Source organism: Lepidochelys olivacea (assembly GCF_965140295.1).
Source record: "Lepidochelys olivacea isolate rLepOli2 genome assembly, chromosome: 1".
NCBI classification, from domain to species: Eukaryota; Metazoa; Chordata; order Testudines; family Cheloniidae; genus Lepidochelys; species Lepidochelys olivacea.
The window spans coordinates 203,710,775-203,737,718 of NC_140411.1; the positions used below are offsets into that span (position 1 = coordinate 203,710,775).

Genomic DNA, 26,944 nt, shown 5'->3' on the forward strand with positions numbered 1-26,944 from the left:
GAATTCAGGAGTAAAGGACAAAAATATATCTGTGACCCATATTCAATGAGTTATTCTATGGTGTGATAAAGCTATTAAATGACATAGGTCAGTACTGAAAGGAAGGTATTCTGTGACAGCTCCTCAGCAGCCCATGAGAAATTAGTTGGAAGGCCTTTGTATTCAGTACATAATGGACAGGTGTCCACCCCACAAAAACACCACACTTCGCGCTAATTGGCCACTTTGTTCTCAGACCTAGCAGAAAAGATTGAATAGTCTATGGAGACTGAATGTCTCACCCCTGCTGGAGGGTCACTTCAGGTGAAAAGTGAGTCAGTATGAGGGAAGTATATACTGCCACACCTGTACTTGGATAACTAAGATTTAATTTTTATATATTATCAACCTACCTGATACTGTTCACAAGCTCTAAATTCAATTTAAAAGACTGTAAAATGGAAGAAGGGGATTTCCTTCATATGGAGCCAAATCCTGTAGGTACCAATACTTGTGAATTGACTTCAGTGGGAATTCTGCTTCAATAAAGACCACAGGACATGACTCATGGTTTGGAGTTGACCAAGAATTAATACATTTTTGATTTAAGCAACTGATTTTTAGAAGTATCTGCCAGTGCTATTAAATGACTTAAAGGAAACAAGCTTGACACAATCAAAGAAGATTCTCATTAATTGCTTTATCTATTGTACTCCATTGGACACTGGTTAAAAGTTCAGTACCACCTCCAGATGAATGGAAAAAGGATGGAAAGAAGATGGGAACTAATCTGTGTCTTCTTTCAGGTGCATTACATACAAAGGATAGCCATTTTTACCCTAAAAAAGTTCGGAGCTCTTCTCTAACCTCCCACTTGCTGGGTAGCTGAAAGTGTCAGAACAGGAGAGTTATGTTTCTTAATTTTTTATATTTATGACAAAAATAAATTTTGTATCTCTCTTCGCCTGCCTGTTATGCTGGGTTTCTTTTGAACAAAAAATAAAAACACTGACAACTGCTACTAATAGACCAAATGTTGAAGTCCTTGCTTAGGACAAAATTCTGTCCTGCCTCCTGATAGGGATGCAATGGCGCTGCATGGTGGTTGAAGCCCCCCCAAAAGAGTAGTGGCTGAATCATATGGGTGCATGCTAGAGTCTATCTAGACATCTTGTTATAGTCTATACTGTACAGGCTATACAGTCCATTCACATAACCTTTCACAACCTCTTTACTCTCCCTTTTCTGTTCTTTTCCATGAAGCCTCCATTCCCCTCCACTGTGAGGGATGGAGGAGACGCAAAGAATCAAAATAAATCTATTTGAAAGCTCCCTAAAGAAGGAGAAGGAGTGTGTGGTGCCTCCAAAGGAAATTTCACGTGAAAGCCCTTGTGTTGCAATTCTAACGGGTTAGGCCAGAAGGGGGAAGGGAAGCAGATGCTCTATGTGCTAGGAAGGGCCTATCTTATACCAGCCCTGTAAATTGTTTTTTTTTGCTACATGTGTTTTTGGTGCAGGTCACATTGTTTGGTACACCCACTAAACATCACATCAGTGACCATCACTGTGCTTTGCCACCTATATTTTCCTGACCATTTCACACCATTGTGTATGTCATTACAGAATGTGGCCCTGTAAATCCTAAACATAATACACATCTTTCATACACAATCTGAGGTGCTTCCTCAACACTTACTCTTTCTAAACTCCCACTGACCTTAGTGGGAGTTATTACAAAGGACTTGAAGACTGAGGCCAACATTTGTAAACATTAGTCAGGTGCACACAGCACTGCATAGTCAGTACAAGATTTACCAGAGCAGTAGTATACTGTTAACTGGACAGAATCATGTTTCATTGACTCATTCAAGAATCCGGAGACCACACATTACTGCTCATATCTGGACTCCACTTCAGTGTTTTACTAGATAGATCTTCCTATGGGGAAACAGAAATTGTTGTGGGATCTGTTTCTGTTTAAAAAAATGCACAATGTCTGCAGAAGTGTAACTAATGATAACCTTCTCCCTCACCCTCCTTTGGAGGAAACCCTATAAAAAGAGCTTCCCAAAATGTCAAATAAAACTTGACCCATAACAGGTCTTCTTTGTTCATTTACCATGTCTCCTTTGATATGCACAGATAATAAAAGTTAATGAACAACTAAAAGGTAATGTGTAGTAGAAGTCAACACTAATTTTGCATAAATATTTCTGGATTAATAAAATGCCATTGTGATGATTATATCATAATGTCACAGTTGTTAAAACAACAGAGTACTCATACTTCCATTCCTGACCTGGCTCTGTCAACTAACCAGTTGGGATATGAATGATAGGTTTATACCCCCAATTATTCCCTGATGAGTTAGCGCCGAATAGTGTTTATACTGACATGACTGAACCTGAAGGTGGTCTAGACAGAGATATATGGAAAACTAAGTGTTTCCATAAACTGACATCAATGTGCATATACGTTTTCAGGTAAAAAGTACTCAACAGTATTAAGTAGTAACAACAGTGACACAGTAAAATCTAATAAGGCTTAATCCTGCAGGACAGAATTACCTGATTAATCCTTAATAACATGAGTAGTCCCAAGTGAAGACCTTACTAAATAAGGGTTGTGAAGGGCAGAGAATTATGAAGTTTTTATCATCTCCATTCTACAGATGGGGAAACTCAGGCACGCAGAGGTGAAGTGATTTAACCAAAGTAATACACAAGGCACAAGTGAAAGATTGAGAAATAAAACCCCATGAATTCCTGGCTTCTTTTCTTGTCCTTTGGACACAAGAACTTCCTTCCTTCCTACAATATATTTTCATAGGTAAATGCAAACCCATCATCTGAAGATTTGTTATATTTTTATCATTGTCTCAACATACTATTTCTTGGTTGTATTCAAGAAGATGCTCATTAAACCATACCATAAGACCATTTTTGTAATCTTTAGGTTTGTCAGTTGCATGAAAAAACAACCCTTTTTCAGGACAAGAAAGCTAGTATGTCTACAATGGTCACAATTCATTCCCAGGGGAAAAATGTGATGATAACTTCTGAGAAAAGAAAGAAAACACTTGTGGGTTCTTCAGGTTGTGCTCAAGCAACAACCTCAAAGTGGTGTTCATTTAAATCAGGTAGAGGAAGCTATGCATGAGAGACTGGACTCTGCAGGCTCTATCAGTCAGAAGTCAAGGATTTATCATACTTGCCCTGCTAATTAGCCAGAGTGCCATTGTGCTTCCACTAGCATCACTCAACTTTCTTTTTTAATTTGGTCTTTTTTCTGCAATGAATTTACATATTTCCCAGTCTCTCATCCCCTACTATGTTTTATTTATGATACAGACCTTCCTGATGGTAACTTTAATATGAAGGAGGTAGTAATTAGTGTCCATATCTGCTAGGTTAATCCCTTTCCCACTGTCTGCAGAGAAGTTTAAGGTAAGTAACAGTTTACAATCTATATTAGGCTTAATTATGCTTAATGACAGTTACTGTCTCTCCTTATTAACTACACCTAAGTCTGTAGCTCCTAGATAAGTTTGCTTCCCAACCTCATTCTGAAATGCTAATGGTGCCACTGTGCACTGTATGTACGGTGCTTTAGTCCATAAAACTACTTCAGGAGAGCCAAGCAAGTGAGGTATCTGTTTCAACACAGATGCCCTGGAACCAGTGCAGGTTTAAAATACTGTCAGCTTTCTGTGAGAAGCGAGTTTCATTATCCGGCTCTTTAATGTATGCAGCACATTGAAAAAAAGAAAAAAATTACCCCAGAAAAGCTTCTCCTCCTGGTCTGTATAGCTGGTTCCCAGGAATGTCTCCTGTATAAGTTATTACCTATTTTCAGTTCATCTAAATTCTAGTTCAATAAAACTGTGCTAACGTTTAACACCTCTAAGGGAAGTAAAAAAAATATTTAAGACTTACTCTACTGTTCATCCACCATGGGTAGGCATCGTGTGTAACTACAATAGCTTTAGAGACAGGTTATAACTGCACCAAGATGTCTTAAGATCTTTTCAGATTAGAAATGGTCTCTAGCAAAATCCCAGATCCAAACACACTCAGGCTTTGGAAGTTAATAACTAGGGTCTGCATCACAATGCTGTGGTTTGAGCCTGTGTTCCCTTAACAGGAAAGTATGGATCTGGGGGTTGTTCCTTTACACTCTGCAATTTCACATTTTATCTTTCCTTCATAGCTTCATCTGTTATCCCTTTGGGGAAGTTTCTGTGATGTTGCTTATTTACATATTTCCAATAACCTATGAAAATGTAGGCCCTTTGACCCTTTGGGGCGCTTGGATGTCCCTTGTGGATACTGACTTTACAAAGGAAATGTCTGAAAACAAAGTGGTCTTGTTTGCCATGAGAGATGGGGCCAGGATGATGATAAAAATTGTTCTGAAGCCAGAGAAGCTCATCCTTTTGATTTTTCCAGAGCATTCCAAAGAGTGAGCTCTGCATGTAGTTCATGTCAAATAAGTGTGAAGTTTGCTCAGACTTAACTCAGGAATTTTTTCTGCCTGGTGAGAATTCTGCATTGGGTCCATGGATTATTTCCTTACTTTTCCTGCTGACAAAAATTCACGAACAGAAAAATCTTTCTTCGGAAAACTCTGTATTTAAAAACAAACAAGCAAACAGCTCAATCAAATCTCATATATAATCACATAGTTCACTGTACTGTTTAAATACTCACCTGTTATTTATAGCTACTGAAAATGTAGTGCCATTACTAAATGTATTATCTGATTGGTATGTGAAACCTTGTAATTCCATTAAAGGTGGCCTGCATCAGTATCCTGAACTTTTTGGTGGGGAGTCAAAATCCAAATCCAAATTTCACAAGTAGGGCCTTCCAGGTATTTCTCTAATAGGCCAAACTGGAATCCAAAACACAAACACCCCTGTAATTTTAGAGAGGTTTGAAATATGCTCTCCTACTGGGACCCAGATTTTGCAACCACCTCTGAATTCTATATTTCAAGCAAAACTTGAACATGCAAGACCTAATTTAGCTCTGATGCCACACTGCTGATCGTGTTAGTGGCACTCAAAGGGTAAGTCTGTACTCCAGCTGGGAACATGTTTCCCAAAGTAGGTAGACAGACATGTGCTAGCTCTGCTCGAGTTTGCATGCTTATTATAGTAGTGTAGCTGGAGGTAGCACAGGCAGCAACGCTAGCTAGCCGCCTGAATACAAACCCTCCCAGACCCTCTGGATACCTAAGTAGTGAGCTAACCCCAGCCGCTACCCATGTTACCATAGCTACACTGTTATTTTTAGTGTGTTAGCTCAAGCAGAGCTAGCACATCTGTCTACCCATGCTGGGAAGCACACTCCTGGCTCCAGTGTAGACGTAGACATAGTGACAATGTGAAAACACCAGTCTGCAGTGACAATATGTGATTCTTTTTGCCCACAAGTGCTGATATCCATATAAACACAGAATCTATTTTGTGAGAGAGATAGATAGATAGATAGATAGATGATATTATATACACACACTCACACACACACACACACACAAACATATAGGATGTACATTGAAGTAGACAACAGAGGGTGGAGAGGGTCATTTTACTGGCTGAGATCAAAATCCAGCAGCCAGCTTAGTGTAATGACTTGCAATGCTACAGAATGACTATGCAGGTCTGGAAACATGAACAGCTCACAATTCCAAGACAGCATAATGAACGATCTGACTGGAGAATGAAAACATTCAGCACAACTGTCTAATGCTAGTTAAGGGAAAGTGCAAATTACTCCTCACCTGCTGCTGCCTTTCAGTTACTGGCTCTGAACCATAAACAAAACCCAGGAAACTGAACATTGGCCCCCTGTATTATAGCAAAGACCTAGAGAAACTAAGTTACTTGCCAGCACCTGGAATTCTCTTTATGTATTTTCTCCTCAGAAGTCCATGTGTGAAGCTCAGAACCATGAAAAGCAAATCACCCTAGGAGAGAGCCACTTCACATATGCAATTGGTCACTAACATTAGAAACACATGTAGTGCTTTTCTCTCTCTCAGAGAACTGAGGCTCTAGGAGCAACAAAGCTAATTAGTTTTCCCCTTTCTATGTTGCTTCGATAGATCTAGGTAAGTTCATGGAGGATAGGTCCACCAAAAGCTATTAGCCAGGATGGCGTCCCTAGCCTCTGTTGACAGAAGCTGCGAATGAGCGACAGGGAATGGATCACTTGATCATTACCTGTTCATTCCCTCTGGGGCACCTGGCATTGGCCACTGTTGGAAGAGAGGATACTGGGCTAGATGGACCTCTGTCTGACCCAGTATTGCCGTTCCTACATTTTTATTTCTATCCTCAGAGATTAGCCAGCTGTAACAATACACCTTGCGAAGAAGAATACTTAAAGAGGAACCAAAAAGCAACCCAACAAGGGGCATCTCCCAAACTTCCACAGTGTGCTTGGGTGATGATCCTATTTTTCTGTAGATTCAAGAGTCGTAACAAGACTAATCCTCCCAACATATATCCAGGAGACTCTACCTGTTGGTGTGCTGAGACCACTACCTATCATGCTAACCAATACTGTCCAGTTGTTTCCTTATGGTACACCCTCAGTCTGTCTCTTTTCTGTATCCATCCATGGTCTCTTGTCTTAAATTTAAATTGTGAACTCTTCGGGGCAGGGGCCATCTTTTTGTTCTGTGTTTGTACAGCGCCTACCACAATGAGACCTTGGTTCATAACTAGGTCTTCTAGCAATTACGATAATAAAATAATAATAATAATCTGCTTAATTAGACTATTCAGTCCAAGATTCAAAGACCTCCTTTGATCACCATCAGGATAAGAACTAGATGTGTCTAGTCTTGATTGAGGAGCTCATCTGGGAAACTTACCATTTTCTGGTCTGTGGAATTCCAAGGAGGCTTATGTCATAAATTGGAACTCTAAGCTATATGCACAAACAAGGTAAAATTCACCCCAAAGATGCCTATTGTGTGTTTGTATATTAGCAAAGAGTTTGGGGCTGAGGTGCCATATTTTATCACAGAGTAACTAGACTGCAGGAATTTCTCTCTCTTTATACTGTTGGTGAGAGGCACTTATAAGGGAAGGCTGTCATAGTGGGGCTTTGAGTCCTTGGGACCTAAAGCCTAAAGAAGCTGAGCAGTTCCAACTCTCAAAGAATACAGCAAGCATCATTATGAGATCATTTTGATGTGCCCATATCTAGCTCTGCAAAGAGACTTTACTGCAGAAAAAAGAAAAGCACTTTTGGTGCTCAAGGACCCAAGTTCTCTCCCTTTTGGTGGCCTGGGGTCATTACTTCAGGATTTTTTTTTTTAAATCCATCCTCTGGACTGACTACCAAGGTTACCGTCGTTGGTCTCATGCCAGCAAAAATTAAACTAAACTAGTTTTTAGCTGCCTGTTTTCTCCCAGGAGTTTCTGACCACTTTCCAGAGCCTTCTCTTCAACCTTTAAAGGGCCTCTTCTCCTCTTCATAAAAAGGGACATATGCACTAAAGACCCATTAACATTAATGAGAATTACACAGATAAGACTCTAAGCACTTGGAAGGGAAAAGATAATATAGACTTTACCTATTCTAAGTCTGAGACCCGAAATGTAGTTCTGAGAAAACATCTTCCACTTAACCGTGTAACATGCTGCTGCCATTTCAGTGGCCCAGCCCACACACATGTTGGATTCTTGATGTCTCCAACTCTGCCATCTGCCATTTTATTTGCTTCTTTCTTTTTTTTTTTTAAACTCTATTGTTAGTAGCACTACTGTGGTGACTGCATAACCTGAATCAGCCTTGACTGAAAGTCTTACAAATTAACTGGGCACCCGGAGGGTACACTGGATAACATTATAACACTGCCACATAGGTCCTTGAATCAATTCCGAGAAGAAAATAACTGTCTGTTTAAAAAGAGAGAGGGGGGGGGAACCCATAACTCATCCAGCCAGTAAAAGATACGGCTGTTGAATTTTGTGGGATGCAACAACATGCTGAAAGCAAAGATCCCAGACCTCCTGCAGGAGATGTTTGCCCCTGCCTTTTACAGCAGCTCTCTCTGTCAAACCAAGTTCTTATATTGGTAGCCATGACTGCAGTATCTGAATGCCTGGTGGTTCTATGGATGCTCCATCAATAAAACTTGTTCAGTGAATGGCAAAAAAGCCACTTGCCTGAGCTAAGCAAGTTGTTCACAGATTAAAGCTAGTTTGCTCCATACAGACACCACAGCAGCTAAAGGGCAACATTTTAAACTATTCTTACACTTGGGCACAGGCATCTTAGTAACAAAATGACTGCTTATTACTGAATGACTTCTCATCCTTGCTGTTGCAGTACATGGAATCACAGAAAGAGATGACTGAAAGAAATCAGGTACACCAAAGTCTGTTCACCCTGCACAAATGCAAAGGGTGATGTAGGCCACACCCAACTGACACTAAGACAGTCCATGGACCAGAGGAATAAGAAAAAACAAAGTGCTATGAAGGAAAATTCCTTCCTGACTTCTAACCTGGCAATTAATTCAATCATGTGCATGCGAGCAAGGTTCATTGTGGTTAACTATCTAATTCCCAATAGACCCCAAGTTTCCATTGACATCCTAGTCATAGTCCACAGTTTTCCTGAATGCCAGTGGTTTGAGTTCTGGTAGATTAGGACAGGAGGATTGTCCTATTCACTGCACAAGTGCCAGCTCACAATCCTCAAAACCAAGACAGCTCAGGGGCAACTCATCTTAAGATGTTCTCTAAGTCAGCCAAAACCCTAGCATCCTGTGATTCCATTCTTCCACTAAAGTTGGATGAGGAGCAACATCATAGCAGAATTTTGCATAAAGAGACCAAACACTTTTGCATGTGGTTTGAGAGGTGGGAAGGAGGGAGGTAAAACTTTTTTTCCCAAAAGACAGACAGGCTGACAGAGACTTGCCCAGATCTATTAGCTTTACCGGAACATATGCTGAAGAATGCCGCGTATATGTACATGTGTAAACAGAAATACACACTCACACAATGCTGAATTTTGTGTTGGCGGCCCGACTGCGGTTGCCCATGTTCCCTAGGCAGTGATCAGTTATGAGGGAACAGGAAAAAGTTACAATGTAATGATTAATTAGCGCACTGGGCTATTATTCATGGCAGTTAGAACAGCAGCAGCCACCACAGCAATGCTGGTGGCCTCTCCCCATAAGGCAGTCTTGCCAATCTTGGCTGGATGCTTCGAACCAGCCAAGGTAGGAAAAACAGCAAAATCCAGTGCCAGCAAAAGTAAGAAGCCGATTTCTCCATCTTGCATATGAGGAACAAATCTGCAGGGATGACAACATTCCCTTTATATTGGCATACCTGGTGTTTACAGGATGTGACAAATACCAGTATCACTATTTACTAACTATACGTAGCAACATTATTGATACTACCTGTCTAGAATTACTCCCTACACTGCTGCAAGTGAAGGACTTTAACGGTAGCTGGCAAGTATCAATGATGATAGGCATGGCTATGGTGCCAGGGCTTGAACAGATGGTCAAAGCGTGTCTATTTAACTGAGGGGATAGTCTGTGGATGCCTCTAACCCTGGTCAGCCAAAACCAAACATATCACAGCCACTCTTCTTCACTTTGTTTTTTACCTGCAGCTCATAGCCAACTAAGGAACGAAAGGAAGACAAGCAAAGAAAGCCAAATCGGGGAATTCATAACCCTTAGTGCAACCTCTCCACCGAGGGCTTTTTAAGAATTATAAAGCAGTACATTAAAGAGGAATCCCACCACAAAAACAGTTGTACTTGTCCCAGGGTTATCTCAGAGCACAGACACCCAGCACTAATGTCTGATCTCCAGTGTTAGGAAGGTGGAGTCAATCTACCCTATTCTAGCTTTGTCAGTGATTTAACTTTGCACAGCTATGCAGAGTTACATAGGCAAACTTCTAAGTTACAGCTTTCTTTTTTATTTTCCAACAGAAGCTTTGGCTGTTTATTTAACAAGACCTTGAAAGAAACTATTTACCAAAAAAGCAAATTCTTCCTTTGACAAACTCTCTCCCTCTGAAAGGCTTTGCTCTCTGTGTGGATTATTCATTTACTTTAATGATTTTAAAGAGGCAGTGTTAGGATGGAGAGGAGTGAAGAATCCACAAGACAGAAGTAGTTTCTAGAACTAGTTATTATAACAAAATGTTCCGTTGTATATGCTGTCTCAAATTTGCTCAAGGAAAAAATTAGGATTTTAGAAACCACTTTTCAAAAGGAGCATTGTTGGAGAATCTGGAAGCTGCTATGCCCATGGTATCTCTTGAAGAGCACTATATGATGGGATTTGTCCTACATGGCCAGGTCATCTCATTCTAACAGAGCAATAAATAATCCCTTTCTCTTGCCTTTGGAGAAGCCTAAAATGTTGCTCTTGCCCACTATACCTAAAACAGGAAATAAAAACCCACCCACAGGAGAATGGTAACGACAGCAGCAAATTGTCATCTTTCATTGGCATAGAGCTTAAGGCCACAAGGACCACCAAATCACCTAGTCTGTCTGATTTCCTGTATATCACAGGCTGCCACCCCCACAGCAAGCCCAACAACCACAATTAGACCAAAGGATTACAATCCTCAGGAGACTAAACTATTGTATGCCACAGGCAGAGAACAGGAGGGACCCAGGTGCATCAATACCTGAGGTGCATGCAATGGGAGGGAAATGATTAAGTGAGATTTCATGTCTATTGTACATATGGATGTATTGGACACAGTGACCAAGTTACGGGGGAGAATTCAGAGGGTCACAATGAGGCTGATAATCAGAATGGAAATAGAAGCCTTTTATAAAAATCATCTGAACAGTCAAATCTTTCTTTCTGTCTCTCTCACACATGCACACACACAATGTTAAGCTGCCCCTCGCTAACTGTTGTCTTTGGCCCATCTAGCCAATTGGTTAATTGATGCACATGTCGTAAAGTCATCCCCTCGAAGACATAAGAGTGTAGGGGGTTGGACATTGTTATCTGCACACATTTGCAGAGGAGGGAGCAGAAGGAAAGAGGTATTGACCTTGGAGACTTATGCAGTATTTTCTTACCTTGAAATGTTATCACATGTTTACATTTTGACACAGGACACCAGAGCAGAGCACCCCAAAGGTTTGGATTCCAATTTGTACTTCACAGACCCCCTCAACCCCCCACCCCCGGTATATAAAGCCAAAACAAAAGCCCTGGATCCAAATATCCCTAAACTTTGAAAATGTTCTGTTCTGGATCTCAGGTAAAAACTTCAGAGACTAACCAATTTATTTGTGCATAAGCTTTCGTGAGCTACAGCTCACTTCATCGGATGCATACTGTGGAAAATACAGAAGATGTTTTTATACACACAGACCATGAAAAAATGGGTGTTTATACATTATGCATCCGATGAAGTGAGCTATAGCGTTTGTAGTGATAAACACCCATTTTTTCATGGTCTGTGTGTATAAAAACATCTTCTATATTTTCCACAGTATGCATCCGATGAAGTAAGCTGTAGCTCACGAAAGCTTATGCACAAAAAAATTGGTTAGTCTCCAAGGTGCCACAAGTATTCCTTTTCTTTTTGTGAATACAGACTAACACAGCTGTTACTCTGAAACCAGGTAAAAACTCGTCACCCAATCATAGGTAGCATTCATTAAGGTTTCTGTAATTAGTTGTGTAGCAAATTAAACCACACATTCCATTTATCCCCAAAAAAATAAAAATAAGGAAACAGGTATCTCCATCTGTAGGTGGAGTGAATTAGGAGTTCACTCCACCTACCCCTGCAGCATACTGGGGTCTTAAAAATCAAGGGGAAAATTTTTTAAATGCATCTGGAAAACCAGAAGACATCTTCCCTGGGCAGCTTCAAATGCCAGAAATCTTCCAGTTTTCAACAAGTATTCCTGCTTTTTGATCATACTTCCATATAGATTAATAGCTCATCTACACTGAAACTGTGCTCCTTGTAATTAGAGAGATAAAAGCAGGGAAAATTAAAGGGGCGGGAAAACAATTCTGCACTATGTTGGCCACAGTTGGTGCCCAGATCTTTGGATTGCTTGCTTTAAAATACATGTTGTTGCTGAGGTTTGATTTAAAAATCTTATCTGAAAGAACTGCTGCTGGCTCCTGAACAATCTGCATTTCTTGTTACTAAGTAAAATGTCTGAGGTGTGCCCAAGTGTGAAGAAATTATAAGCGAGAGTTCACACACTCCATACCACACTTATGTACACACTCTATACCACACACACACACACGTCTGTTGGATCTTCTATCTCCCTTCTTCGTGCAATATAATCTGCAGTTTACTTCTCTGTAATAAATTATACAACCCATCTTTTTCTAGCTGGAAGGTTTAACAGTGCTTGTAAAAAGAAAAATGATAACAGTCCATTCTTCTTCATGCCTTACAGTTAAGGACCTACCAAAACTGTGGATTTTTGTGGATAAATAGAAATTCGAATTTTGCTTCTCTCAAACTGCCAGATGATTGGGGAAGATCCCATAAACCTAGCACATTTTAACAAATATTTTCCCACACTTTCAGCAAAAAAGAAATAAAAAACTATGTCTCCGATTCTGCAAACACTTAAATGCTTGCTTAACTTTAAGCACTGTGATTAGTCTTATTGAGTTCAATAGGACAACTCACTGTGCCTGAAGAGAAGCTCATGTGTAAGACTTTGCAGGATTGGGGCCTATTTTTGCAACAAATTTTGTTAGCAACAATTAAATACATAGGACTAGAATGAGTCTTTAGGCACAGTCTTGCATAGTGGTGAGGAACAGATGCAACCACCCCACAGAGGGAGCTCAGGAAAAGAATTGTCTTTCAAAGTCTAAATTCCCTGCCTTGTCCCTGGGGAAAGTAACTCACTACAGCAATTTAACAGATTATCAGCTTCTTCCATGGACCAGCCACCAAAAGTGGGAGAAGAAATATAGGGTTCCCCCATTTCCAATTCCCTTTCTGGCCCTTTCTTGACAAAACACACCAACCATGCAGACCCGGCTCTCCCTCTCTCTATACCCATCTGCAGCCAAGATGTATAAGAGTCAGGGTTAGAGCTGCCAACTTTCTAACTGCAGAAAACTCAACACTCTTGTCCCGCCCCCCTGCCCCTGCTCCACCCCTTCTCTGTTGCCCCACCCCCCACTCACTCCAGCCCTCCTCCCCCCATGGCTCGCTCTCCCCCACCCTCACTCACTTGCTTCACTGGGCTGGGGCAGGGGATTGGGATGATGTGGGAAGGGGTGAGGGCTCCAGATTGGGGTGCAGGCTCCGGGGTGGGGCCAGAAATAAATGGTTCAGGGTGCAGGAGGGGGCTCTGGGCTGGGACAGGGGGTTGATTTGAAGGAGGGGGTGTGGGCTCCAGGAGCGGGCTCAGGGCTGGGGTAGAGGGTTGGAGTGTGGGAGGGAGTGTGGGGTGCAGGCTCCAGGAGGGAGTTTAGGTGCAGGAGGGGGCTCAGGGCTGGGGCAGGGTGTTGGGGTGCATGGGGGGATGTGGGGTGTGGTCTCCGGGAGGGAATTTGGGTGTGAGAGGGGGTTCTGACCTGGGGCAGGGGGTTGGGGTGTAGGTGGGGGTGCAGGGTCTGGGAAGAATCCCCAGGGCAGGGGATTCAGGGTGTGGGCTCCTGCCAGGCGGTGCTTACCTCAGGCGGCTCCCGGTCGATGATGTAGCGGGGCTAAAGCAGGCTCCCTGCCTGTCCTGGCTCTGCACTGCTCCCGGAAGCAGTCACCATGTCCAGCCCCTAGGCGGAGGAGTAGCCAGGAGTGCACGCTGCCTGCGCCCACAGGCACTGCCCTCGCAGCTCTCATTGGCTGCAGAGGTGGCACTCAGAACAGGGGCAGGGCGTGGAGCTTCCCTGATCTTACCTGCACCTAGGGGCCGCAGGGACATGACAGTCGCTTCTGGGAGCGGTGCTGACCGGAGCTGCCAGGGCCCCTTTTTGACTGAGTGTTCCGGTTGAAAACGGGATGCTTGGCAAACCTACTCGGGGGGGGGGGGGGGGAAGCGTTGTACAACAATGCAGTACCAGGCCACAGTCTGGCCCTTACTTCTAAAACAGTGGAAATTTATGCTGCAAATGCAAATTACAGCAGGGCAAAGGACTGATCATTTAAGAGAGATAAGGTAGGTGAGGTAATATAGTTTACTGGACCAACTTCTGTTGGTGGAAGTGATAAGCTTTCAAGCTTCCCAGAGCTCTTCTTAAGGTCTGGGAAAGGTAACCAGAGTGTCACAGTTAACAGTATAGTTAACCAATTATACTTTTGAATATGCTCCTGAATTATCTATGCATTATTCTCTTGAATTTGTTATTGAAAATTATTTGAATAATTTGTAGTCTGTAATTCATTTGTGAGCAGACAATTACGAACACTTACATTCGAAAGACAAGATGCTTTGACTGGACAAATAAATCATGTTTCTGTTTTTGGACAGGATGAGTAGCTCTGAGCATCTTGTTTCAAGTGCAAATACTTATGATTGATCATTCAAAAGTTGCTTTCTGTGAATATTCTCTAATATTTGCTTAAAATATGTGTTTTCACAGACAGTCCTGCTTGTAAATTAGCTCACTCAAATATTTGTTAAAAGGGACAGGAACACAATCAAAGTCAGTCCTTTAGAAATTCAAATGAAAGTTTTTGGAAAATATTTCACCTCTACTAATGTACTTCAAGATGAATGATAGAAAATGCAAAACTACATTGTATTTACGAAGTTCACATTTTAGTAAGTAGGAAGATTATCAGTTTTTAATATTGCCAGTGCTTTGTTATACACAGTAGTAAAATGACTGAATATTTTAATTAGTTGTTTAGACCTTACTCACTACTCAGTTAGACAAAACTCTCACTGAAGGATTCTTGACTGAAAAAGGAGATGCAACATTTGTCTCACTGAATTAATAAAACTTAAATACATACATATATATTATTATTGCACCATGATCAATCTTTAGAAAATCCCACTGAGTTCCTAATATTTGTGAACTTGTATTTTGTAAATTATATATATTAATGTTTGTGGTGGTTTCCAATTTGTAATCTGTTCTTGCATAATTTCTGCCAAAATTTGCAGAAGTTTCCAAAAAGTTCTTGTAATTTTTTTATTCTCTTTCTCCTGCCCCAGCATCCCGCCTGTTCTTCAAAGTTCTCATTTTTGAGCTCTCTAAAAACCTCAGCCTGAGTGTGCTAGGTAAATAGCATTTTCAAGTAGATTCAATGTGTACCTTTAAGTATCCAGAAAATGTTGCTTAATGTTACCTTTTCTCTTCCAACTCCAAAAGGGTTAAGAGCAGCTCCTAACACTTCTCTTTTATGCTGCTGTAAAGAAAAGAAATGCTTATATTTAGGGATTTACTCAGACAACACCTTGAGTTTTCATAACGTTCAGATGACTCAGTGTTCAGCTGGAGAACTAGGTGGCTTACTGTGTATATATCAATATATATCCATCTGCTGGAATAAGACAAAACAAAGTCCTACACATTCACATTCAGCATGCAGGTGAAGAACATGTAAACAAGAAGCACTAGTAACGAAAACATCACACCACACATGTACTTTATAGGGAAAAAGTTGCACATGAATATCATATCATGGAGGCATTCACAGAGACTCCAAGGCTACAAATCCCTTCATTTCGTTGTTAAAGTGGGGTTTTATCATCATTAGGGACAAAATAAATACTTGTTTTAACCAAAATTATACCACTTACTCTTGCCTTTCAGTAGCATTTTTGGGAAAAGTTACAAGTAAATACTTTTAACAGTTCCGGAGTTAAACATCACACATTTTCAAAATTGAAGAACTGGAGTCTAATGCTTTATAATTATACATGTATAATTTATAAAAGACTTTGTTTTAACCTGGAAACTTTAAGATATCTAGATAGCATCAAAGTATTAGCACTACTTATCATAATGGCCAAAATTTTCAAAGCTGGGTGCCAAAAACTAGGGGTAGATTTTCAAAGGCACAAATGAGAATTACACACACAACTCCCAATGACTTGCAATGGGAGTTAGGTCCCTAACTAACCTTTGTGCCTTTGAAAATCTCCCCCCAGGTTCCTAAATCCATATTGAGGCACCTAAATAAAAGTGGCCCAATTTTCAGAGGTGCTCAGAACTCATCACTCCAAGCGAGGTAATAATTCTCCATTGCCCAAACACCTGAGACTCTTCAGATGAGTCCAAAGGGGCTACTTAGCCTAGTATTACAGCCCTGCCATTTAGAAGGTACTACATTCAAGTCCTGAGAATTTTTTTTCTTAAGTTTTTGTTAGTAATAATCCTCCCAAAATTTTATGTCAGCAAAAATTCACACAGCCCCTGGAAAGAACCTTCAGTTAGGATGACCAGATAGCAACTGTGAAAAAACAGTACAGGGGGTGGGGGGTTAATAGGTTCCCAGATAAGAAAAGGTCCCCCAAAAAGGCACTGTCCCTATAAAAACAGGACATCTGGTCACCCTACCTTCAGTATGATATAGCTATAGCATTAGCACAAAGCTGAGTAACCCCATTATGATTCACTGAAGAGTCTCTCATCCTTTTTGGAGGGAAAATTAGGGGGAAGGGTTGGCAGGTCCAACACATGCACCGTACTAACAACCTGATTACAGCACTAGAGTTTTTCATCATGGTAGGAAGGCATGGGAACACACAACTAATTCCCAACAACTATAAAACAGTTATATTCATGGCCAGCTTATAAACAACATTAACCATGCAATTGCACACACAAAATGTGTAAAAATTCATACTGGACATTCCAACTGCAACCTTAACTCTGGCTGGATCCTAACTGCTCAAACTTTGAAAAGGTTTGGATCTAGATCTGGATCTCAACTTTTCATCTCTGTTCCATCAGCAGCTGAAACATCATATAACTACAAAAGTGATGTGTTACGTTTGTGGACAGAGTTAAGGCTGGTATTAGACTCTGCTGTATGAATTTTCTCATAAACAGATGGAGTATTACAGTCTTTACTTACACTATATCTTAACTGATCAATGTTTATATTATATTAATGGTAAACATTCTTGCTATATAGTTTTTGTAATTGCTATTTTAATTGACAACCTAGGTTTACATTAACAAAACTTTATGTTTGTGATGAACACTGAGTATTCAAGATGCTGAGACAAAAAGTCCTACTGAAATTGCAAGTTCAGAGTCACAAGCCATTGGCTAGATTTTCAGTGCCAGCCCTAACTTGTGAAATTTTTTTTTTTACCCACAATTAATGTTTCCCATATTTCTGTGCCCACAGTTAATTGCTGGCACAAATCTTACCGTTTGGATACCTCAGTATCTAATAGCACCCACAAAATGTAAAATGGGGATGCAAAAAGGTGAGTGCTATTTAGGGGATCAGGCTGAGTCTCCTTTCAAAATCAAGTCCCACATAGTAATCAAAAGTTAATTTTCAGTAGATTTTGCAATACTCTCTCATGTTTGACTTACTATTTCCAGGTTGCAAGGCATTAATGATCCCCATATAGGCACCAAGCAGGCAAACACACAGCCTTTGTAATTTGCTGGAAATGAATGTATTTACAAGAACAAACTCAATGAACTGAACTCACTGATTTCTAAAATAATTAACGTATTAAAGCGAGATACACCCAAACACAGGAGGCACACAAGGTACCCAAGCACATCCCTAAACAGTCAATGTTCTATAACAAAACAGAGATCAATTAATCTAAGCAAGTTATATATTGATATAGTCCATATAGGTAACAGTAACATACTGTGTTAAACTGAATTTATCACCCACAAGCAGTAACAGACTACATGTTTGTTATATTTCATTGCTTCCTTTTCATACTAATTCCAAAATAAGTTGAGTGGCATAATTGACATCAACCATAAATGGTAAATGCTTGTGACCTTTACTTACAGTACTGATAAAAAGTTTATTCAATGAACTGCAATCTGACCAAGAGAGACCGAGATAAGCTTAACCTTTCAGTTCAAGAACGTCTGTGTTATTTATGTTTGCCCTAGAGTTTACTGAGATTTCAGCATGACTGAAATGGGGTAGAACCCCAGAGCATGGTAATTGGGGATTCTTCTCTCCCTTTAAGATTCTGTATTCAATAGCGTATACAATTTCCAATTATATTTGTATCACTTCAGCACAATTCTTCACCTAGCAAACACAGTCATCACACATGCAAACCATTTTATTCAGTGCTTTGGGGGGAAACACTATTGATCATGGTAAGAACACAGGAACCAAAAGGATTTCAGCCAATGATTCACTGTGTGACCACAAGCAAATCACTTGGCTCTTCTCACACATCAGTCAACCCAACATGACTATTAGGTAAAAGGAAGACTTTGCCAAAAGGGAGTATACATCAGAGTTAAGACCTTTCTTTTCAAAAGAAATGTTTGTGTGAATTTAGTACTCATGCAGCTTTGGAGTTGAAATCCTCTAGCTTGAGAACAGACATAGTACACATTTCCTAACATAGGCTCACCACTATGCCTCAACTTTTCACTGGAGAGACCACTTTCAGTGGTTAGACTGTGGACTAGTTAAGTCTCAATGGCTGATACAGCCTCTTTTATGGGGCTACAAACCTATAAGCCAATTACTACCAACCGTGGTGATGTTTTTTTGGTATGGACACTTGTCCACTGAGAAATAGACTGAGATCCATCTAACTCATTTCAGGAGTTAAGCTTTTCTGACTGAATAAAATTTAAAATAGACTATCAAATGGCTAATGTGAATCTACCATGTTCAATGGTAGCATCTGGAGAATTTCAACAAGTAGACTGCCAAATGTAGACTTGACCTGCTGAGTACAAGACAATTAACTATTGAATCTGAATTTGGCTCAGCTGCAAGAGAGGAAGTTTGGTATGCTTACATATGAAGTTTAAAGGAACAATACTCAGCATTACAAGTCTGTTCTCAGCAATTTCTTAGGAAACAGGCCATTCAGTTCCCTGTGCCAGTCTAAATTCCAACTGAAAAAGCCTGTTTGTCCATATCCTTCTTGGGGAAAGCCTTATGTCAATTGTCTGGCCAGAGGACCAAAAAAACCCAAACCTGTTAAAACACCAGCCCCATGATGGCGGAAGAGAATCAGAGAATACTTGCAGTGTCCACCATACTACCCAACCATTATCTTTACATACTGAATCTTTAATTAAATTTAAAAGGAAAAACAGAGTCTGAAACATGAGACCTGAAATGTGTTTATGTTATATTAGCAAGGTAGGAAGGAAGCCCTGGAAAGAGGCACCACTTGCAATATATGTTTCTTTAGAGGAAAGTACCAATGCAGATAGGTAAATAAATCATATCATACTATGATAACATATGAAGACCTCAACTGTCAACAAAATCAGACTGTTAATTCTGACATTAACATTTTTTAAAATCTTTGGTTTTTAATGTACAGTTCAAAGATCACTCTCACAATTCAGCAGCTTTGTCTTTTAAGGCCAATTACTCCAAATGGCTTTTCTCACAACAGAGTGCTTTCTCTCAGCTTTGGGAAAGGTGAGTGAAAACTACCAAGTGATATCTTCCTCTGCCAAGACCAAATGAACAGTTTGAAAGATTCAATTGATTGATTTTGTTTTGGCACATCAGGACTTAACGGTGGGGTGGACAGCTGCCCGGCAGGGGGAAACAAACAACATATAAAACAAACCTCTTTCTTTTGTCAGGATGAAGAAGAAGGGTACCAAATGGCTCACAGGTTTAGTAGCAGTCTGTAGGAGTTTCCCCCTCAAAGTTACAGTTTCAAATCTAGTCTATGTCAACAATGATTCAATGTAATAAGATGCTGTGCATAAAATTACTTGAATGCTGATCTCAGTCTATTTCTTAGTAGTTAAGTATTCACCTTCTAATAACAAATCAGCACTATTTGGCCTGATCATTTCTAATGACAGCAAAGATGCCAAGCATTGCGTGGGCCATGTGGAAGAAACTATCTTCCACTGCAGGGTCTGGCTCCTCAAGGGGCAGTATCAAATACGTTGGTAATGGAAGCATATCTTGACATTGGCCTGTTGTGTTGACAAGGAGGATTTTAGACTTCAGAGATGGCAACCTAGCACCTTTCACCAAGATGCAATTCAGACAAGAAAGGACACAGAATACTCCTGTTACTGCAAACTTGAATCCCATCTCCAATATTGGACAAGATTAAATCTTCTCGGTCATTTTCTTTGCTTGAGCTAAACCTGCCTCCACTCAAAAAGAGACTCCCTGTTAATAAAAACCTAATTACAATTTTACCTCATAACAAAGAAAGCTTCCTTTATCCTTAGTCACTATCATTGAATATCCTGAGTCAAAGCTGGTGCTCCTTCCTTGAAATCTTTATGAACCATAAGAAAATTTCTCTCAGAGCACCATGTACAGTAGGGGCTGCTCTAGTGAAAGGAGAGAGCAAGGGTTCTTGATCGAACTAACCTCTCCCCATTCTCTCCAGCTAGGATGTTTCTCCACACACACTGGTTTATTGTGTGGCTTTGTGTATCCCCTTTTCTCTATCTCCCTCTTGGCAGAAGCTTCTTTAACTTAAAAATCAGCCCACATGAACCAAATAAAATAAATAAATAAAATAAAAACTCGATGTCTATAAGAAATACACAGTCTAACCTGCTTAATTATTAACAGGTAAACACAACACATCCTGAATTATTTACTTAATCTTTTTCAACTACAAACCTCAGACTTTTAGAGCATGAAATACGTGCTTTCTTTAAGGACAAAAAACAGTTTCTTTATACAGCATTCTTTAGAAGGAATGCAGGCCTCTTGTTAACCCCATGCTGCCACCCTCCAAGTAGTACCACTATGGAGTATTAAAGCATGGGACTAAAAGTCAATCTGTATTCCAGACTTTGCAAGTGAATCAGCTCTTTGCTCCTGCCTAGTAACTCTGAGTGAAAACGTGATTCCTGTGAGGTTTATATGCACTGTTTCTTTAAATCTGCAGCAAGAAGCACGGCAGGAGGGGGAGCTGGTGAAGGTGACAGAAGTTCTACAAATGAAACAGAGAAAGAGAGTAGCTTTAGGGACAACCCTGTTTTCTTTATTCTAGTAAAGTTTCTTGTTCAATGTTAGAAGAAGTAGCTCTTTCTGCCATATGGCAATGCTTACTGATCTCACTACTACAAACGAATGAGTTGTATCTACTTTATCTTGGTTCATCTTCATCTTCTACAGCTTAGTCATTCTTATTCTTAAGCCTACTGCAAGAAACTTCTTGTTGGCACCTTAAGCAAAAAAGTCAACATCATATATCCCTCAGGATCAGATCAGGCAATCTGCTAAGACTGACCTCCAGCAGTCTACCATGAGGTTCTGATGGAATACAGTATATTGATATGTTGTGAGAGCATATGGGAAATTAGGTGGGTAACATCATCATTCCTGAAAATGGGACTGTGCATTGATTGCTGAGGATAGACTGTACCCTTTAAGTTCAAATCTCAAAGCAATTTTTTCTCCTCTCTAGCAGACCATGCCATCACACATCCGGTTGCCTTTACAGATGGGCCCAGATCATAGTAAATAGATAAATCATTATAACTCAACAAATGTGCTTCTGACTGGTAGGAGGCCTTTCCCAGCTACCCTTTCAATGGAAGAGATGGCATGACACCTCCTCCTTGCCTTAGTCCAACAAAATACATATGCATACAAACTGAAGGTACACAGTAAATCATGCAAAAGGCAAGTAATGCCAAAACTTGCCCCTGAACCTTAACTCTGTCTCTCCTTTATGATATATCTTTATGATATAACTTTAATAATACGATCACATGCTACTTCTTAAAAAACATTTTTACCACATTTAGACATACATAGTATTTTGTAATATTTTTATTCTTTTCTACTTATTTAATTGTTATAATGATCCAGCATGATTTTATTGTCTCACACTTGTTATATGATGAGTTTTCTTCTCTCTTTGTATTTTAAGTATTTTTTCAATACTCTTGCACTATACATTTTTATTCCAACCACAGCCTTCCTTAGGTGCAATTCAGGGGATGAGCCAGTTAATTACAGACCCAACTTAGCTGCTATTTTAGGTGGCCTACATATGCTAGCAAAATTTTATTCTCACTTTATGCTTTATGTTTAATATTTAGTATGTTGTATAAGAATAGTTTACTGTATACTTCTCATATAAATTGAATTATGTTTGATACTCACAGAGTAATAACATTTGCTACACATATATCTAAGACTGCAGAAAAAATGATAGGATATACTGCAGATATTTGAGAAATGCTATGTAATTATTTAGTTAGGGACCATGTTATATTTCATAGGCCCAAGTGGGGCAGAGTTAAGGTTATACAAGCAATTTTAACAGTAGCTTTTTTTTTTTATACTTTCAACCACAAACCCTCTCCTCTGAACCTTTCATGCTGTCTAGCTGAGAAAGGGACAAAGTATATTTTCTCATTGCAGAGATCTTAAGACTCAAAGGAACTTCATTCTCTGCACCTAACAAAACACACAGCAGATTTCCCCTAACGCTTTTGCATCTCAACAGACTGAGAGGAATGGAGGCCCTTGACTTATGACCATTTAAAGTCATTTAAGGTAGCCACAGGCTCATGTGTAATGCAACCTTCCTTAATGTAAACGAGGAAACTTAGCTGAAAAAAAGACAGTAAAAAATATCCTGTGCATGAGGAGCATGTAATTTCAAAAGGGTCAGAAATCAGCCAAATCAAAACCAAACTTCCCCAGAATATTCAAAAAGCACTTCAGGGAGGACTATTTCCATGCCAAATTCCAACTACCTATCCCCAGCCATTTTGGGTGTAAAGCTGTTCAAAAATGACTCCAAAATATTTTTTTCTTTATTATGAGAAAATATATTATTTTCCACTCTCCTCGTACTTAAAAAAATGGCTGAATTAGGTACAAACTGACAGGTAACTCTGAGGTCCACAGGGACAAGGACATTCTGTAGTTCTGTCTCACTAAGGACTGAACTCAGTGGGACAAAATCATCTATGGAATTATACCAGGAATATATTTGGCCAAATATCTGCATTAGAATCTTTTTTGTTTCTGAAATGACCGAGCCATTATGGGTTGAAGAGACAGCACCTTCTACCACCCACTTTTGATTTGGAAAGGGTACACTAAGTGACTGTTTCTCTGAAGCCGGAAAAAAGGCAGATAACCTTTGACTTCTAGCAAATGCCTCACTCACATTTCTCTATAAACTCTTGTTTTTCTGAGATTCTCTTGAAGCAGGTAAATATTCACTGCGGGGGAAAGACAGTCTCAGTAAAATTCTGGGTTGAGTCCTGTCCTGGTTCTGAAACCCAAGGCATCTCAGTTAAGAAAGTTGATGCCATTCATAGAGAAGGCCTTGCTAGCATCCATGATGCTTTAGATTTTTATATTTCGAAAGCCATAACTTGTCAACAGACTTATAAATCCTTTTACAATGAGTTGTGCAGCTGAGCTAGAGGTTCAAGCTTTAGCAAACGGCAGCCTTGTCTTCTTGCAAAACTGGGTGATCACAGCAACAGCAATGGCTTTTTCTCAGGGTAAGGGTAGTTGTGTACCATTTTACAAAAGGAATCTAATTGTTTATTACAATCCCTGACAAATCTCAGTCCCAAAGCTTTTCTCATTAACTGCAGTGGATGCTTGTCAAGTGACATGCAAACCATTTTTTTAATTAAGGGTGGGGGGGAATGGAGAGAGAGAGAGAGAGAGAGAGAAACATTTTCATGTTCTTTTTCTTCCCCAAGTACTTTTCTGAATTTTTCAAAAATATTCCAACATGTGCACACACATATAACATTTAAATGGCATATACTAAAATTACAATAAAGGATTTCTGTTAACATTTCCTCTAGGAAAAAGAATCTACAAAACCTCTCTGAAAATACATCTTTTCCACTTACATTCAGAGGGGACCATTAAAAATTCAATGTTTGCCACTCTGCAGTGACTGAACCACTGCAATGGGTTTCTCTTAAGGTAAGTATAGGAAAATACCACAGTTAATGCAGGTCCCTGGCACAGTGAATTTTGAATATTCAGTGGCATCCAGCATAGAAATAAATGTTGTCATGATTTGAGTTGCTTCTCTTTCTTTTATTAATTCCTTGTAACAATACAATTTATTTATTTTTGATATCATGAAAGGGTAAAAATCAGTATACACAAACGAAGTAACAATAATGAGCACAAACCCAATGCAATATATTAAAATAATTAATGCCCGTATAAAAATAGCAATTGTGATAATCAACATCAATTCCTGGACAATCAAGTCAGTGGGATATTTTAGAATATTAACATTCATTTAACATTTCATCCAGTTTTAAGGACATTGGGATGACTGGTTTATTAACACCATCATTCAGTTCAAAGACGTGGATGAAGTGTGCCCAGATAGTGAAATATTGCTTATTTTTATTATGTTGCAAGCTAGTAAATTTCTCCATGTCAAGAATGTCCCATATTTTTTTGAACCAATATCACAAAGTGTATAGAGATTCAAGCTATGAAGGAAACAACCCAAAAAGAGGATTTACTTTTTCAGGTTAGGATTCCTTGTCAGCACTCAGCAGAGCCATGGATATTTTATTGGGTCAAAGTCATCTTTGCAGGGTAACACTACTGAAGTCAATGAATTTACACCAGGATGAATTTAGCCCATTCCAATGAATGTTATAACATATTATTTTCAATTAACAACTTGTTAATGTAAATATTTTCTTACATAAAGAAGTCTGTTTTCTTAGGGAATAGCCACAAAAACATGAACTTTGGATCTCCTGGATATTTTTTATTGTTGCTTTAATTCTATATATATATTTGTGATCCAAAATGTTAATATTTTCCTGCAACTTCATATATATATATATATATATATATATATATATGACTTTCACCGATTTATATTTAAAACAGTTTAATGGATTGACTAGCTTTATATCCTTTTAGACTAACCAGAGGTAGATACGGTTTCTGAACTGTATCATGTTATACTATATTTTCAGAATATACATTATTATAATTATTAATTATTTGTATTGCAGTAGCATGTAGGGGCACCAAGTGAGCTCAGGACCCCAGTGTGCTATGCACTGCATAAATACATAGTGGGAGACAGTCCCCAAGAACATACAGCCCAAATAGACTGGAGAGACAAATAGTGAGAGAAAAGGAGTTCCATTAACACTTCCAGAGGGGAAACTCAGACAAAGAGATTATGTTGCTTGCGCAAGGTCAAACAGGAAGTCCGTGGCACAATGGAAATTTGAAATTACGTCAGGTCTACACTACAGATCTATATTGGTTGAAAAATCCACACCCCTGAGTGACGTTGTTATATTGACTTAACATCCCACCCCCCGCCACCCCCGGGTAGACAGCACTATGTTGACGGGAGTGCTTCTCCCATTGACATAACTGATCTTCCGTAGAAGTGGTAGCTAACTTCGCCCACGGAAGAAGCTCTCCCTTCTTCACTTAAGCGCTGCAGTGGTACAGCTGCTCTGATACAGCATTTTAAGTGAAGACCTGCCCTTAGATCTCCTAAGTCCCAGTTCAGCTCCTTAACAAAGCCATCCTTCTTTCTGATTAATTAATACAAACACGCTTCACGGGAATTCCTGTGATAAATCTCTGTCCCCATCAGTTTTCATTTCTAAACATAATATTTCACCTTTATATAAAGACTTTCATCAGGGATCTCAAAGCACCTTGTAAGTTTGAATGAAGCCTCACAAGATGCCTATGGAACTAGGCATGTGCTATCCCCTTTTTATAAATTATGAAAAAAGCAGAGACATGAAGAGACTTGCCTGAGGTAACAGCACAACAGCAAGCAGTGGTGAGACCATGAGCCCCGACTTCCATCAGATAACCATCAGACATCCAGTGCTACTTCACCTGTTCCCAATGTACAAATCTCTAATGCTGACTGTAGCAAAATATCTTTAACTTCAGCCCCCAAATAGTCTTTCAAGCTGTAAGAACTTTGAGACAGGCACTCTAGGTTTGTACAGCACTTAGCACAAAGAGGCCTCAATATGGTTGAGTCCGTGAGGTTCAACCCCAATATAAAATGATAAACGCAAAAAACAATTCACAGCAAATCCTAAAGAAAATTTATAAAAATCAGCTTCCAGACATTGCTCCCAAATTTTACTATTCAACAAAGGAAATAACTGGGAGTCCTAGTAAAAATAAACTTGGCTGGGACTGAAATGTCTTTTCAGAATAATGGAAAATGTTTGGATCACTGTTTGTGGGATCACAAAGATCAGGCATCTGCAGAGTTCAGAAAATGCTTCACTCTCAGATAGACTTGAAAGAGGTGAAAATTACAGTATTCAACTGCATAACAGGGATTGAGAGTGCAGAACTCATTGTGAAAGTAACATTTCAAACTGCCCCTCCAAAGAGAAGGTTAACACAAAACTAAAAAGATACTCTCATCTTACTAAAACAGGACAACATGCATGAAAGATACCAGCACGTACAACAAGAGAATGAGCTGCTCCAGAAGATTCCATTCTAAGTATATAATACTACATAATACATGTTAGTGCTGTTGCCACATACGTCATGAGAAAGATTTCCCTAAAAAGCACGGGTTACTGATGAAGTCACATGATGGGACACTGGAGCTTTCACTCACAGTTAGTCACTTTCTCAGTCCTAAAAGGGATTAATTTCTCCCTCCAGACATGAACAAATGATGATTCCTGAAATGCCAAATATTGAGTGTAAGTGCAATCTTCTTCGCTCAGTTACTGGCAAAAAGCATCAGTGAAGTACATGCAGAAAGAATTCAGGTCCTGATTTAGAACGCAGCAGTGAAGTGTACTGCATTAAGTTCAAGCTTATATGCTTCATCATAACCCTAGGTTTCAA

At 39.6% G+C, this 26,944-nt stretch overlaps 1 protein-coding gene across 1 annotated transcript in view; it reads right to left on the reverse strand.

Annotated features, from left to right (window-relative positions):
* ZBTB20 (zinc finger and BTB domain containing 20) overlaps positions 1-26,944 on the reverse strand; it is a 608,278-nt gene that overhangs the window by 524,108 nt on the left and 57,226 nt on the right. The window contains exon 2 of the mRNA XM_084618031.1: positions 15,290-15,349. The gene's annotated coding sequence lies outside the window, so the exon portion shown is untranslated. The remainder of the gene's footprint in view (positions 1-15,289; positions 15,350-26,944) is intronic.